This window comes from Triticum aestivum, chromosome 2A (genome assembly GCF_018294505.1).
Source record: "Triticum aestivum cultivar Chinese Spring chromosome 2A, IWGSC CS RefSeq v2.1, whole genome shotgun sequence".
Classification (NCBI taxonomy): domain Eukaryota; kingdom Viridiplantae; phylum Streptophyta; class Magnoliopsida; order Poales; family Poaceae; genus Triticum; species Triticum aestivum.
In genome coordinates, this window is record NC_057797.1 from 249,954,855 (window position 1) to 249,972,441 (window position 17,587).

Below are 17,587 nucleotides of genomic sequence, written 5' to 3' on the forward strand. Positions count from 1 at the left end.
CCCAACACACTCATATTGCAATGTTTCATGCATGCATCATATTGTTGCACATTGTTTGGTGATGCTTGTGTATCGATGTCCTTTGCGACAGGTTCTGCCCCCGAGGAGTACCGTGATTACCCTAACGAAGAACCGTATCAATGCGTCGAACCATCAGGCAAGCAACCAACCATTTGATCATATCGATACAATCCCATGTTCTCGCTCCTGCTCTTTTTTACTGCACTAAGACAACGCGTTTCAAACTGCTGTGTGCTACGGTAGTTGAACCCATTTCCTCTGCATGACCTGTCATTGCCACAGTAACTAGATGAAACCCACTAGCATGTGTAGGAGTTGATTGAGCCATGTGTATGTGTTGTTCCTACCTTGCTATGCTTGCTATGCTTAGAGTCGTGTCAGGTCTGGTTCATCTGGGTGATGGGCTAGAGTGAAATGTTAATGTCGGTAATGAGAGTGGTGTGGTGAACACGATTTGGTAAAGGTATCGATGAGAGGCCATGTAGGAGTACATGGTGGGTTGTTTCATTGAAGCCGACCTTAAGCACTGAGATCTGGATATGTGATTTAAGATACAGCTACTACCATGCATTGGGCCCTGAAATATGACCCCGCTCGACTTCTTATTCACCCTAGCTCTCTGTCCAGGAGTTGCAAGTAGTTTCTGGTGTTTGTAGCCTACTGGAGGCCGTGGACAGCGCTGACCGTAGGGGTGGGCTGTGATGCGGTAGGTACGTGGCCGGGTGTACCGAATACCCGTTAGGTATCTCGGGAACCTTGTTCACATCGTTCGGGGCCGTATGGGAAACCTCGGCTGGACTCCCTGCGGATGGAACCTGAATAGGCGATAAACCTGGACTAGAGGCTTAAGTGTTTAGGTAGGTCGTGGTCTACACCCACGTCGGCTTTCGTTTGAAGTCTGCCGAGCACATGTCGTGTGCAGACGCTAAGTGGTGGAAACATGTATGAAGAAGTACACCCCTGCAGGGTTAGCCGCGTCCACGGTAAAGGACTACTTGGTTGCCGATACAGTTCATAGGCAAGTAAATGGAAACTACTAAAAGCCTCAAGATAAGTGTGAGTGCCGAGGATGGCTCTTCCGTAGGAAGACGGAGGTGGATCCTCGGTAGTGTATTGAAGTGGTGAGTAGTGGACTCGTGTGTGCAAAACCATTTCAAGTTGGAGTGTCGTAGGATAGTCTAGCCAAGAGTCAAAGCTGGCTTGCTGCAATAACTCCACCAACCCTTCTTGATAATATGCATGTATGTAGGATCTGATGTAAGTCTTGCTGAGTACCTTTGTACTCATGTTGCTATAATCTACATTTTTACAGAAGACGCTGCAACCCCTTCTGATGGGTTCTATGTAGACGTTGACATCAACGAGTAGGCTAAGGACCCAGGTGGTGACCCTGAGCTTGTGATGGACCACGTAGTATAGCTAGGCTTTCCAAGCCTCTTTTATTTTACTAGTTGTCTGTACTCAGACAATGTACTTCCGCTGCTGGTTTGTATGACTGTATGACTAGTATGTTGGGTCGTGAGACCCGTACCTTTGTGTATGATATGTATGGCTCCCTGGGCCTTAAATAAAGTACTTGTGTCGTAGAGTCATGTTGTGATGCTTCGTTGTATTTGCACATATCGAGCATATTGTGTGTATGATTGAAATGCTTGGTATGTGTGGGATCTGACTATCTAGTTGTTTATCTTTAGTAGCCTCTCTTACCGGGAAATGTCTCCTAGTGTTACCGCTGAGCCATGGTAGCTTGCTACTGCTCTGGAACACTTAGGCTGGCCGGCATGTGTCCTTCTTCGTTCCTGTGTCTGTCCCTTCGGGGAAATGTCACGCTTTGAGTACCGGAGTCCTGTTAGCCCGCTACAGCCCGGTTTACCGGAGTCCTGCTAGCCCAGTGCTACAGCCCGGACCCATTTGCTGATGACCGACACGTTCGGAGCTGGGTCATGGATGCCTGTCCCTGTAAGTCTGTGCCACTTTGGGTTTACGACTAGTCATGTCAGCCCGGGCTCCTTATCATATGGATGCTAGCGACACTATCATATACGTGAGCCAAAAGGCGCAAACGGTCCCGGGCAAAGGTAAGGCGACTCCCGTGGGAATACCGTGCGTGAGGCCGCAAAGTGATATGAGGTGTTACCGGCTAGATCGATGTGACATCGAGTCGGGGTCCTGACAAGTGGGGTCATATTTCAGGGCCCAATGTGTGGTAGTAGCTGAATCTTAAATCACGCATACAGATCTCAGTTCTTATGGACGGTCTCAATGAAACAACCCACCATGTACTCCTACATGGCCTCTCGTCGATACCTTTACCAAAACATGTTCAACACATTCCTCACATTACCGACATATCATATGACTCTAGACCATCACCCAGATGAACCAGACCTGACACAACTCTAAGCATAGCAGGCATAGCAAGGTAGGAATCACATACATGGCTCAATCAACTCCTACACATGCTAGTGGGTTTCATCTAGTTACTGTGGCAATGACAGGTCATGCAAAGGATAAGGGTTCAACTACCGTAACACACAGCAGTTTGAATCGCGTTGTCTTAATGCAGTAAACGAGAGCAAAAGCGAGAACATGGTTTTGTATCAGAATGATCAATGGGTTGCTTGCCTGTTGTAGTGGTAGTAGGGTACTGCCCTTCAGACGGATACTCGGGGTTATCCTCAGAGGCAGAACCTACCACGAAAGACACACCGAAACATAATCAACACCTCGCAATATGCAACAATATGATGCATGCTATGACATGGCAAGATGAAGGTGTCTTGGCCTAATGCAAGCTAAAACAGAAAGGGATGAACTCATTTGAGTCAAAGATTCAGTTATTAGCTTATTAAACATGGCTTTATTAGTGCATTACCTCTTTCTTCTTAAACAGCAAGGTTAACTTGTTTTGTCATGCATGAAACCATTACAGATGGATAGATAGAATTTTTCTGATCATTTTTCATATATAAATCTTTGCATTTGGTGCTATGGTTGATTTTCTATGATTTTTAGAAGTTTTGATTATTCTCTGGAATTTCCTTTTAAAGAATAAATCCAGAAATTGAATTAATGCGTCAGCACTGCATCACTGTGACGTCAGCGGGTCAAAGGCGCCAGCCCAGGTCAAACCTGACTGGTGGGCCCCTTCTGTCAGTCTCTCAGCTAACTAACAGAGTTGGTTAGTGTTTTGTTAGCACTAAACTGGGTTAGTTAGGCTCTGGGCCCACATGTCAGTGAGAGAGGGGTAGTTAACAGCGTCATTAACCTCTAACAGAGTGATTAGCTCTAATTTAAACTAATCTAAATTAGTTAGAAGCCGGCCCCACATGTCACTGTCTTAGATGGAGTCAAACTAGCGTCAAACCCCTGGTCAGCGGGGCTAATCCCGCCGGCGTTGAGTCGCCGGCGAGGCCAAGACGGCGGAGAGCTTCGGATTTGGTCCTCCGGTGACCAAATCGCCGGTGGAGACGTGCTATGCGTAGCTGGGGAGCTGCCACGTCCATTGGTGCAAGTGGTTGGACACGGGGACGCCGGAAACGACGCCGGCGAGCTCGACAATGGCGGGTGGAGTTCGGACGGGGTTGGGTTCAACGCTACGGTGCACGGGAGAAGGAGCTGGTGGTGGCTACGGTCTCCTGGTGCTGCACTGAGCACAATGGTGAGCTTGGCTTCGAGCCACTGTGGCTCTAGCCACGACGGCGCCATGGCCGGCGGCGGGGAGCTTCCGGGTGCGGTGGAAGTGGCGACTATAGAGGCCAAACGAGCACGGGAGCTAGGGGAAGAGGAAGAGGATCTCACAACGGGGTCGGAGATGGGGTCAGCGAGCTCGGGGAGGTCCTGGCGGCGCTGAATCGACCGGAGATAGCTCGGGTGCCCGAGGTTGAAGACGAGGGCGAAGACGGTGTTCGGCGGTGTTTGGAGTCGCGTGGGTCAGCGGAGAGGTCCAGGGCGACGAGGCGGAGCTATTGGGCTTGTCGGAGGGGCGAGGGGGTGGCTCTGGTGACGTCTACGGTGAACGGCAGCGAGGATCGCGCTCGGCCATCACGGGAGAGGGTGAGGGAGACGAGGAGGAGAGTGATGGAGGATGAGAGGGGGACGTGGGGGTCGGCGTGGCATCCCTGGACGTCTCCAGGGCGTCAGCAGAAGCAGGAGGTGGCCGGCGTGTGGCCGCGGGCGACGGCCACATGCTCCTCGTCCTCCTGGCGGGAGGAGGACGACGACTAGCAAGGCCAGTCGGCTGGGCCGAGCCAGGTGGGCTGGGCCAGCATAGGTAAGGCCCAGGTGGGCTTCCCTCTCTCTCTTTTTTTTATTTGTTTTTGTTTTTCTATTTAACTGCAACTGTTGGGCTTGATTAAAAATACTAAAACGTTTCCAAAAATCCTGAAAATAATTGTGGGCTCTGTTTAGAATATTCCCAATAGCAAACATTTATTTCCAGAATAATTTGAGCATTTAAATTATTTTATAGCATTTAAATGCCCAAAGTCAAATACTTATGATTTAATTCAATGACCTTCTATTGACCTAGAAAATTGTGCACCGTTCTGTCTTCCCCATTTCAAATTTAAGAGGAATTTAAACATGATGCACACTCTAATGCTTGAACTAACTAGGGTGTGACATGCTAGTTCGAGGAAATATCGTTAACTTTTGTCTCGATTACTATTTCTGGCCTTGTATAGATACAAAATGTATTTTTATGGTGGCATTGTATAAGTAAATGGAGGGAGTACTAGAAGACATATATTCCAAACAATATGATAATCTCTCTTACCGAGGTAGGGACGAGGAGTAAATGGAGGGAGTAGTAAAATTTTCTCCTCATCCCGCGAGCCACCGTGCGCGTGGGCGAGGGAGCGACAGTAAGGCATACTAGTAAGCAAGCTTCACCTTGTCCTGCGAGCCACCGTGCCCGTGAGTGGGGGAGACGGCGTACTAAGCAAGCTTCTCCTCGTTCTGCGAGTTGACGGGACACATCAAAAGTAATATGTACAGAGCATCTCGAATGTATACAGCCTTGCCTCTAAGGTAGGCCCCACATGGTTGGCCTCTTTTTTAACATAACGCGTCAAGTCGCAATATGTTTGTTCACCCATGGTAGACGATCCTCCATCAAGTGGACAACTTGTACACGTGTCAAATTACCACGTGGGCTGCCTTTTCGTATAGAAAAGAGCTCCATCGTGTACCCGCACGGTTGTGATTACTAAGAGACAGGAGTACGTGCAGCGTGCTTGCACCTCTTCTCTTCATTCACACCCCCCACCTACGTGGGTGTTGTGAGAGAGATACAAACCTAAACATAATGCGTCGTGCATCCCCATGCTTCCGCCCAGTCCGACCACCAGTCACCACCACGCCCCGCTCCTCCTCACCTTATCTCTCATCTTTCTCAAGATATCATTTTACGATGAAATTCTCGAGATACCATTTTTTTGATAAAATTATTGAGATATCATTAGTTTTTACACATGGGATTACTCCTCCATGGGTCAATCACAACAGGTTTTTTGTAAAAAAATGCATCTTGTTGTTCCGTGCTATGCACGGGCATCTTGCTAGTCCAGGAAAACAACGCATGGCAAAATTTCACGGTGAACAAGGGATTTCAATCTATTGGGAGGAGTTGTTTGGATCTTACCTGGGGTAGGCAAAATATTGGCGACCCATTTGTCCACCGGTGCCTTTGCAACCAATGAACGAGGAATGGCTCAGGTGCTCATGCATCCTCCAGCGCGCACGTTGGAGACGAGCTCGCACGAGCTGTGCTTTTTTTGTCCCACCATGCTGCCCGAGCCGGCGGCAGACGGACCGACGACTCGCAAATTATGCCATCCAATCGTAGCCGCACACATTCTGACATCAACTCAACCAACCAGACGCAATTCATACAAACATAGCAATATTTCATATAAACAATGACCGGATTAATATAAAATACCGGATTTTCATACAAACATGATGGATTTCATTACATTCAAATCAAGTGCACGGTGCTAGTTTTGGACAGCACAGGTGTATAATACCTGGCCTAAATGGTCGCCTGCCAATCTATTTGTGTTCTTCATGTCTGGCAGCACGATCACCGCACTGTCGGGAGCCCATAAGGTATATGCACTAGTACACATTGGTGCTATACAAACAGTTTTTATCCACTTTCCACGACGGCATTTGGAACTGTCGCCTAGTAAGTGACGGCGATAGGGGGGTCGTTCCAACACGACCTAGAAACCATTGGGGATAGGGAACCTTGATGCATACAGTTGTCCCTATATAACCGTTTTTGATATCTCAAATATCCCAAACGCTTCATCCTTGCTACTCGTTTGTGCTCGCGTTGCCATCGTAGTTGGAGTTTTGTGGTTTTACCTAAAACCAGGCAGATTCCAGGCACGGGAGCTTTCCAGGCAGAATCTAGGCACGGGAGTTTTACGATTCCTGACACATCACAAATAGTTCATGATTATGAACTATGTACGGTAGGTAGACAATCACGCGCATTTAGTTTTCCCGCATCGTATGTGATAGTGTCTGATATCACACACGCTTTGCAAACGTTAACTGTGTGCATTGTCACACACGTTTCCTCTCCATGAACCATGTCAGATTATGATGTATATCGCACACGTTGTGCTTTATTAACCGTGTGCGCCGTAATGACCTGCGCACCGTAATTTCACCCTAATTTAATTATTGCTATTTAAAATTGTACGTAATTTAAACTTTAAAGTAGGCTATAGCTTTATTCATATCCATCAGGTTCAAACAACCAATGCATTATTCGATTCACAGGTACATATGTTTAAGAATTACATAAGCACCAAACAAAGAATGATGAAGTAGGGTTTTATACTTGTACTATTACAGATGGTAAAGAAAGAGGCGGTAGACATTCCCGTTGCTGAACAAGGTGAAGTGGAATGGCCCTATTGTGCTCTCCAGGATGCAGAAGGCATACAGGACTCTAGTCCAACCCCTTGTGATGGCCGACCGCTAATCATGTAGTTTGAGAGGTTGCCTTGAGTAAACTACTTCAGGATCCACTGCAAAAGAAAAAAGATTCAGACATTGTCATCTAACACAACTCATTACGGGTAGTAAAAAGAAGACTCCAGGGTTCTTACTTACCATCCTGCAATTCACTGTTGTCTTGCATAAAGTGTAAACAAATAGTTCGATTGACATCTTTTGACCCATTTTAATAACAATCTTTATCAGTTTTGTCACATGATGTTGGTTCATGAATATCACATTGCCCCATACGCAGAAAGGGTCAGATTGTGGATCTTTGGCAATGATATATGTACCTAAAAGCACCAAGTTAATATTAGAAGCTAAACAACAATTGAAAAAATGATGTAGTACAACACTCCCTCCATCCCATTATATAAGAATTTATTACATGTATATCTAGACATCATTAGAACATTAAGTTAACACACTTCCTTGTTGCTATGTAGCCTGGGATAGCATATTTAGTCATTCAGTATAATGCATGTTGCTATGTAGCCTTAGATATATTAATTATGGCCCTAGCCAACCTACTGGGAAATGGGTTATAGATATATTCAGTGAAATGTCCGATTTGACAATTAATCCCTTATTAGCCCCAGGCTATATGGTACTAGCTACCGATATCCTGAACAGTGTGTACATATAAACAATGCGATGAAACTAACCTCGATGGAAAACAACACTATTCTCAATATTGTCCTGCGTGAGTACATATAAAGGCATGTTAAGTACAACAGGCTAAACATCAATGAAATATATCCCTGGTAGACAACATCAGGCATAACATTTAAAAACTAGCATTAGTCATTCAGTACAATGCATGTTGCTAAACAACAATTGAAAAACGAAAAGGCATGTTCACTGCAATATCCTTAACAGCAACCAAATATCGTAATTCATAGTGGTATTGTTGAAATTGCTATTGATGACATTGAACTGCATGGCAATAGTTGCACAAATATAACATCACATTGTGAAGAACTAAAATAACCAAGTCATAAGGCCATCTCTAGCCGATCCTGAAAAAGTAAAAGGACTAAAACCCTTAGTGGATATATATATGTTCCAGCAATTTTTAGCCTTTTCTAGTCGATCCCCTAAACTTAAGGTTGTAAACTTCAATTTGGTCAAGTTCAAAGCAGGTTCCACCGAAAGTAGCTCGCATTCAAACATCCACATAGATAGTTTTGCATAACCGAATATAAAACATAAATTTAAAATAAGCTAAACTACTTTTGGTCGAAGTAGAGATTGAGCCCATCCTTCCTCGTCATGTACGGTGTGCCGCAAGATGGGTACGGGCCGGTGCCGTCATCGGGGTCGTTGGGGAAGGCACTCCTCCACTCGTCGATGTCAATCTCCTCGTCATCGAGGCCCACCTCGGTAGCCTCCGCGCCGCCGCCGCCACCTTAGACCTCGTCATCGGAGGACAACGCGATAACCTCGCCGCCCTTCGCGCCGCCGTCCTTGTCACCTTCAACCTCGTCATCGAAGCAGACAGCGATAACCTCGCTGTCCTCTGCGCCGGCAAAGATCGCCCGCTCCACTTCCACGAGCTTCGTGTGCTGCCGGTGGAGCTTTTGCATGTAGGCCTCATCGGCGGCCTCGGCCTCGAGGCGCTCCCATGCCTTGTAGTCCTCCCGTGCCATAGCAGAGCTCACCACCCCTGGGTCCAGCGGAACGAGGTCGACCGGACGTGTGCCGAAGGGGAAATTGAGCCTAGCCGCCGCTCCATGGTAGCTGACCTGCCAGCGGTTGTACTACATGGCCGCGAGCTTGGCTACGTGGAAGCTACCAAGCCACCGGCGGGTGTGGGTCTCCCAATCTGTAATCTCGGCGACCCACGTCCCCCACCGCCACTGCCGGACCTCAAGGTCGGAACTCATCAGCTGCCAGGTCCGAGGAAGGATGGGGAAGTCCTCGAACCGACATAGGGGCACAGCGGCGGGCGGATTGGGGGAGCGGTGACGACGGATCGAGCCCGCGAAGGACGACGGGGACAACTCAGCGGCCACCTCATCGACATCGGGCAAAAGGTTGTGATAAACCTCTTATTGGCCATTGGCTCCTCGAGCTCCCCGGCACACAGGTAGAGGTTGAGGATGGAGGTGCCGGCAATGGTGGTGACCTACCAATGCTTTCAGGGGTGGTATTTCTCTGTGTGAGGGGAGGTTTTGGGGAGTGTGTGATGTGTGTGGAGGGGGGCAAGGTTGTGTTTGAGGAAATACTTTGGCAAATAAAAATTTTACTAGGCGGGAGTAAGAACGCGGTGCTGCTGAAAATTTGGATCAAGGGCGAGTAGATATTTTTGATATTGCGAGGGATGCAGAGGCGGGAGTAAAATGTCGGGGCTACTGAAAATTTGAATCAAGGGACTGAAGCAGAGCGGGAGTATCAGACATTGCACACGGACCACACATACTAATCGTGTGCTATCAAACATGAAAACCTTCCAGGCGGTAGATATTTTGAAGATTACAAGGCGGTAATACTGTGGACTATAGCGGATGCACCTTCTCTCATAATCCATAGGCGTACTATGCACCAATGGTGCTCCAGGATATTTTTTACTGCATCTCATATGGTTGGTGATAATAAACTGTGTGGGATCTACTTGATTTGAATTGCATAATGGGGTCACTACGGCAATGGACAATGCTTGAATTGCTAGACCTTTTATCTGCTTATGTCCATGCGTTTATGCTTACGTCCCATGCAAGAAATGGGGATGCACCTTCGGAGACGAACGATATCCATTTCCTTTGATTGATTTCAAAAAAATTCTAGTGTGAACATAGAACAACAGAAGTGGTATGTTAAGTTTTGGAATTTTTTAGGGTTTGTTTGGACATTTTTATACATTAACTGGGTTTTCTAGGCATTTGATGTGCATAATTCAAATTTGAAATACATGCACATGCTCCAGTTCATATAAATTGGTTGAAAATTCAAATATGTGTCCTTGGGTGCACGCTTAGGTCCCATCCAAGAAATAGGAATGAATTTCAAACACCAGGGCACTAATGATTGCCGGCAAAACATTGAGATACCTGGTTTTTAAATTCTAGTAAATCCAAAACTTGTTTGAAATTCATGAAACTTGGCATGGTATCATGGAGCGGCATCAACATGCCATGGTAAAAAATTTGTCCCATTTGGGGCAGGTTTGGGTATAAGCTTCTCACAAACCAGAGCTTCTCACAACAAGCCTGGTGGTTTCGGTAGGGAACGTGTCACCTTTGGGGACGAAACGATGTCCGTTGCCTCTTACTGCTTTCAAAAAAATTCTAGTGTCAACATAGAACAACAGGAGTGTTGTGTTAAGTTTTGGAATTTTTTGGGGTTCGTTTGGAAATTTTTATACATTAACTGGGTTTTCTAGGAATTTTATGTGCATAATTCAAATTTGAAATACATGCACATGCTCCAATGCATATAAATTGGTTGAAAAATCAAATATTTGTCCTTGGGTGCATGCTTAGGTCCCATCCAAGAAATGGGAATGGATTTCAAACACCAGGGCACTGTTGATTGCTGACAAAACGTTGAGATACCTGGTTTTTAAGTTCTAGTAAATCCAAAACTCGTCTGAAATTCATGAAACTTGGCATGGTATCATGGAATGGCACTCGACATGTCGTGGTTTTTTTCATGTCCATTTTGAGAGAAGGCACACTCGAATAACAACTAACAAAGGCATTTTGAAAAAAGAGTTGCCACTTTAATATCTCACACTTTTTTATAATTCAAACCATGTGTGTTCTATTAACCATTCACGTGACCCCATGTGTCTTGGTTTTAATGGCCATAGGAGGTGTCGTGCGGATAGCTGCTTGACTGAACGGGAGGTGTGCAAGTGCAGTCTGGTGCGCAGGCTCACCGGGAAGCATGCAAGTTGTTCAACGCAAGATATGTGCATCTCTTCAACGCAAACGGTTCAGATTACAGTATGCAAATTAAAGCCATACTTTGGCGCTAAGCCAAGAGACACTGTGATTTTTAAAATATGCAGCTAAAAATCAATAGCACTATCTATTTTTTGCAACTAAAATTCAGTAATTAAGCATAGATTTCATTCATAGAGATTAAGCAGTCATTCTCACCGGGAAGCGAGACAACCTTGCACCGCCACCCGCCTCGCTCCCACTAGTCTGTATTAATGGCATGGCCGAGCGGCCACACACCCCATCCTCGCCACACACACAATCCTTTCTCTCCGCCCGCATCCTCGACGCCGCTTTGAGTCCTTAAAGCCGTTAGTGTATTAGGATGCCGCCGAAGCGCCCCATCGGAGGCAATGGCGACGCCGGGGCTGCTGAAGCACCGGAGCATGGCGTGAATATGGAGATAAAGGTTTCTTCCGCCACCGATGAGGTGGAGAATGAGGCTACCAACAAGAGGAGGCGGGTCTGGAAAGAACCGCAAGCGACTCCAGCATGCCTAGACTTCATCAACAACCTCCTAGATGATATGTTGATAGTCATCATATCCCTTCTCCCAATCAAGTATCGGGCGAGGACAGCCGCCCTGTCGCGGCGGTGGCGCCCCCTATGGCTCCTCACCCCTATCGACCTCCTCGACGTCCATGAGCTCTGTCATGGCTATCTCCAAAGCTTGGATGCATTCTCCCAGATCCTCGGCAGCTACCATGGCCCAATCAAAGGCCTTATCACGATCAAGTTCTGTTCCAATGGCAAGGATCGAGCCAAGCTTGACGAGTGGTTTCGATCCCCGCCATAGCTCTGCTCGAGAAGCTCAGTTTTAATGGTGGGCATATGCGCTTGCTGCCAACGACCGCGCTCTGCTTCACGCCCACGCTGTGCCTCGCCATGTTCATGAACTGACATTCCCCCCTAATGATGTGCCCGCTTTTTTTCTACCACGACTGAAGCACCTCGACCTCATCGCCGTCTGCATCCCAAAGGATGACATGGAGCGCCTGCTCCGTCGTTGTACTGCACTCGAGTTTCTTCCTCTTCAAGCAATGAATTGGTTGAGTACCTTGCAAATCACCTCCAGGAGTCTACGGACTATTTATGTGTGTTGTTGGTGCTGCAATTAGAGATCACAAAAGGTAGACCACAATGTGGTCACTGAGGACACACCTTCACTTGAGAGATTACTTGTAGTTGATCAAGAAGGTCCAACAAGAATTAATGTGATTTCTGCGCCAAAATTGACAGTGGTGGGCTACTCGTCTGTCAAATACTACTACTTTCAAGTACAACTATCACCTGATACCTCTCCTTCTAGGTATCAACATTATTTATAGTTTTGAAGATGTATGTTCGTCTATCATCTAGCAAAGCTTCACCCATATTTCTGGGCACAGTGAAGGTCTTTTCCCTAGAATCTGTCAGCCCCAACCTGGACCAGGTTGTCAATTGCCTGAGATGCTTTCCGTGCCTGAAGAAGTTGTATATTGAGGTGATGTTCCTTTCTTGTTAAATGTTAACCATAAGGGAGTTCAATGTTTTGCACCTTTTCCCATGTTTACAATGACAATGTATTGCGATTTCTGAAGGAATTTTGGAGGATTTCAGGACATACACCCCCACCCATATTGGTTGCTTGATTCATATGGTTACAATCCATAAGCATTTCTCCTTTGGATTCATTTGTACTAGTTTTCTTAGGGATTTTTTCATCCAGTCCAACCTCTTGTGAAGAAGGCTACATGTTTTTAGATTGTAATCAAATTCCCATGTTAATCATGTCAGATCGAAAATGGCACGTTGGTGCATTTCACAAATCCTACACACCAAATAGGACTGTAGTAGTGTTCAAAACTACTTGTAGGCACAACATGTTCTCTTCGTTTGCTGATAATAATAGGATCAGAGGTGGATAATGTTTATAACGACAATCGCATCGAATGCCTAGATCTACATCTCTCAAATATTACTTTGAACTCCTACGGAGGGACCTTACCGGAGATTACACTCGCCAGGTTCTTTCTTGCCAGAGCGAGAGTGTTGAGGGTACTGAGGTTGAACACACATTTTATAAGGAAAGATGAATGGTATGTTGATCAGAGCCGGCAGGTACTGCATAATGGAAGTGGCTCCAAAAAATTTAAACTTCGTATTGGAAGAGCGTATGAGAGAGTAATTTGAAGTCATTGTGTCAAACCCCTACATGACTTGTCAGCGGCTGATCCCTTTGCAGAAATGACGAAGTATGCAATGTGTGAATTTGGGCATTGTGATCTTTGAATTTGAACCTTGCAATATTTATGGAATTTGTTATATTGAACTGTTTTTGTTCTCTTCTCTCAACACAAACAGTTCATCCGAGTGACCACATGTCATATATCACACACCTTGATCTGGCTGACCGTTTCTTTTGTGTTGCCTAATCACAAATAGTTCATCCGAGTGAACCGTATGCTTTACATCACACACACTTTGATCTGGATGACCGTTTCTTTGTGTTGCCTAATCACAAACAGTTCGTCTAGTGAACCGTATGCTACACATCGCACACACCTTCATCTGGATGCCCGTTTCTTTTGTTCCTCCTCATCGCAAACGGTTAATTGAACTGAACCGTATGCCTTGCATTGCACACGCAACTAAAATCTAAACCATGTTTGATGCATCCTCCATCACAAATGTTTTGCATCTTTCTTGACAGTTTTTTTACACCATCGTTTGCGATTATTACATCGCACACAGTTTCGTCGAATGTTCTCTCATCGTAGTGTCGCGTTAGTAGCATCCTGCAGTAGTGATGCTTCATCGCAAAGGACTGCTCGCTTCCCCACTACCCAACTAATATCGTTGGCTGATGCACAAGATGATGGTGAAGGGGGCCTCCCCACTTCCATGGAGCCGACATGGGAGTCTCGGTCACAGAAATGAGAGACGCGGTCACAAACACGGGATGCACGGTACGAGGCGGCGACATGGATGGCTGCGATGATGCCTGTGCGCTACTCCTCGTCGAGTTGGCCTGGATCGGCGAGTTGCTGAACCGCGCGCTGGCTTGGGGCAGCAACTGGCTCCATCGAGCGAGGGGAGGGAGGTGGATTGGTGAGCTACATAGCTCGTATCCAGTGGGCTCGGCAAGCCACCCAGCCAGCTTGGATATGGGATAACTACTCTTCGTAAGCCATTGTAAGAGTGGACAAAATTATGAAGGAGGAGATAGGGGAGAGGTGGAGGTGTGCGATTCTTGGCCTCATTTAAATAGGAGATTAAATAGATGGCGGACAGGACGAGCTCGATCGACGTTGCGTTTAATGCCGCCCTGGTCATGAATGGACGTGTCTCCAGAGTGGGTTTCTCGGCTTCATGGAAGCGTTTGAATGTGGCAAGGAGGAGTGTTTAGCCGGGCGAGTAGTGAGTGGCGTCCTTGATTCTGGCTTACGACACTGCGCCATTCTTCCATTGACGTGTGGACTCTTTGGGTACATGGCCTGCATGTCAGTGACCCAACGCAGGCAGCGCACGGCATATGAACTTTTGGTGGGCCATGGCGGTCTGAAGCGGGCATTTCATAAACCGATGATTGTTCATTGAGTGTGGCGTCATCTATTTCATGTAGATAAGCCTACTATATAATGTAAGAGAATTTTAAAATTCTCATATATACGTTGGTAGCCCGTTCAATACGTTGTGATTCATAAAGACAGTTGCAAACATCAATGTTCTGCTTATCACAGATAAGATTGATTAATACATGTAACAATCCATGTCCTTAACAAAGGGTGCATGCACATATAGGTTGAGCGTGTGTCTTGCGTCGTGTGTTGTGTGCATGCAGGCATGTGAGTGTTGCGTGCGTGCATGTGTACGCTTTAGTGTTGCATGCATGTGTGTGTACGTGCATGAGTTCGTGAGTGCATGTGTACGTGTTAGTGTTGCACGCCTGCATGCATCCGTGTGTTTGTTATTTGTATGTGTCAGTGTTGCACGCCTGCATGTTTGCGTGCGTCCGCATGAGTGTTGCGTGCGTGCATGTGTATGTGCTGGGTGAGGCTACATGTCAGTCGACAGACTTTTTCATCTCTAGTCAGTAGATTTTCCACCCATTGGATATGAAATCAAGGGCCTGCAGTTTATCTTCAACCTCCACCCTTGAGCCGCCAGCCACCACCGGCCGAACCGCCGGCCCGCTCCACCCGCGGCCGGCCTGCGCTGCCATGCCGCCCTGCTCGCCCCGAAACCACTCCCCACCTACGGTTTGCTGCCGCCCCGGCCATCCCTCTATGCCCCCCGCGCCGAGCTTTTTCTCCGGCGATCCCCACGCCACCGCCCAATCATCGAGCCCCCCCACCAACGGCGACTGCCAACCAGAGGTCTCACGACTTTGCATCCCCACCGACAATTTATTACTATTTCTGTCCTTCATATAATGCTGACGGGTGTGCCCTATGGTAATGTGTGCTGCTGAATGTGGACCGTTTGACTGGTTAATTGATCATGTCTTCAACAAATTACAGACCTATATGGTGAGCCAGTGACTATATGATCACCCTAAAATGTATTTTATTAACATATTACAGACTCAAACTACCATTTCTTTCTTTCATATATGCGCTCACAGGTGGGCCCCATAGTTACGCACCCCGATGGTGCAACACTAGTTGTGCCACGTGGAATGTTTGATTGGTCAATTGATTGTGTCATCAACAAAATACGGAGTTGTACGGGTGAGCCAATGACCATATAATCATGACATGTATTTTTTAACATGGTACAGACGCAAGCGCTCATATATACGTGCAAGAACTCACCGCTATAAGTGCACACACGCAGACCCTACCCCTTTGAGCACCTTTGAGAGAGTGAGCCAGCATACGATCTTGAGATTTTATGAAGTCACCATAGGTGCCTCGTAGTCGAGTGGAATGTCTCCTCCCACTGAACGCACATCGCCTGGAAATACTGAAATTAACCTAGGATAATTGCGAGCACCAGGACTTTAACCCTAGTGGGCGCGAGAAACCACTGTCCTCCTAACAATCCAACCACAAGTTGGTTAGCACCACAAAATGTGTGTGGTGACCGTGATGAGCTTATTCTGAAGTCCAGTGACCATATCGTGCTTTTGCTTCAAATACAATGACCATAATTGTTGTCAACAAAATACAGAGCACGCATAAAATACAATGTCGGTCAGTGTCATCAACAAAATACGGAGACGTATCCTGAGCTAGATACTGTATTATCACCATGAGAATGTATACGGTGACCGTAATGAGCATATTCTGAAGTCCAGTGACCGTGTAGTGATTTCACTTGAAATGCAGTGATTGTCACGCGTGAATGTGTCATGGGCATGCACACTTTTAGAGGGCCGAGAGATAGTTTGTGTGCGTACGTGAAAGTGGTGTAGAAAGAGGGGATGTACGGTGAAGACATGGAGTGATATGCCCGTCGTTTCTCTTTGCCGTGACTAATATTTTTGGAGAAAATATAAACATTCACAATGCAGAACAAATATTTTTGGATGCACCATGCAATTAACTTTCATGTATAACATTGTACTATCATATATGCTTATTTTCTTAGTGGCCGATTGTGTGTGTGGTCTGGTGGGCACATCATTTTTAGTTGGGGTGGGCACATCATTTCTAGTTGTGGTGGGTCAACATGAGGACTCATGGGTTGGTTCCATCCTGGGCCACATAGGTTGCACCGAGACTGTCACGACCGGTTTTTCAATAAAAATATTTATTGAGAAACCAATCTTTTGAATCCAGTATGAGAGAAATCCTCCTCACTGGTAGACAAATTCTTGATACAATAAGCCAGTAGCATAAAATATATTACAGGGTCGAACTGCGGTTGCTCAACCAAATTATTACAAGCACGCCAATAATTATACATAATGGCGGACATGACACAGTGGTGTGGAGACATACTACTGACTCGAAGATAGGGCGGTGGTGGAAAAACACAGCGGGGAGAGAAATACAAGACTCTAAGTCTATCATCTCATCGAGCGTCGAGGTGAGGCTCGATGAATTTATTTGGTAGCGGAAGCGGATATAAAACAGTGACCAAATCCAGGGTCGCACGAGACTGACTGGGACTCCTCTAAGTGTCGGACTCGCTATCGAAATCTTCATCCATGCAATCGCCTTCGTCAGCATCTGGCCAAATCAACAAGCCAGTGAGTACTTTGAAAGTACTCGCAAGACAGTTCGGACGTAAGATATAACAAATGCATGCATGGATGCGGCATGAATAAATTCACCAATGTACATTCAAAATTATCATAACAAGGTAAGTAAAAGGGAAACGGCGGTAGTCCGCCTGAAATCCCAACAGAACATAAATAATTACCGATCGGGGGTCTGAAGCGACGCCTCGAAAGGTGAACAAATAAATATAAGGAAAAAGATGACACAGTCGGGCGTCTTAGCGACACCACATAAAGGGCTTAAAAAGGAATACCTCAGTCGGACGTCGGGGCGACGTCACAGAAAGGGCTTTAAAAGAAATGCCACAGTCGGACGTCGGGGCGACATCACAGAAAGGGCTTGAAAAGAAATGCCACTATCGGACGTCGGGGCGACATCACAGAAAGGGCTTGAAAA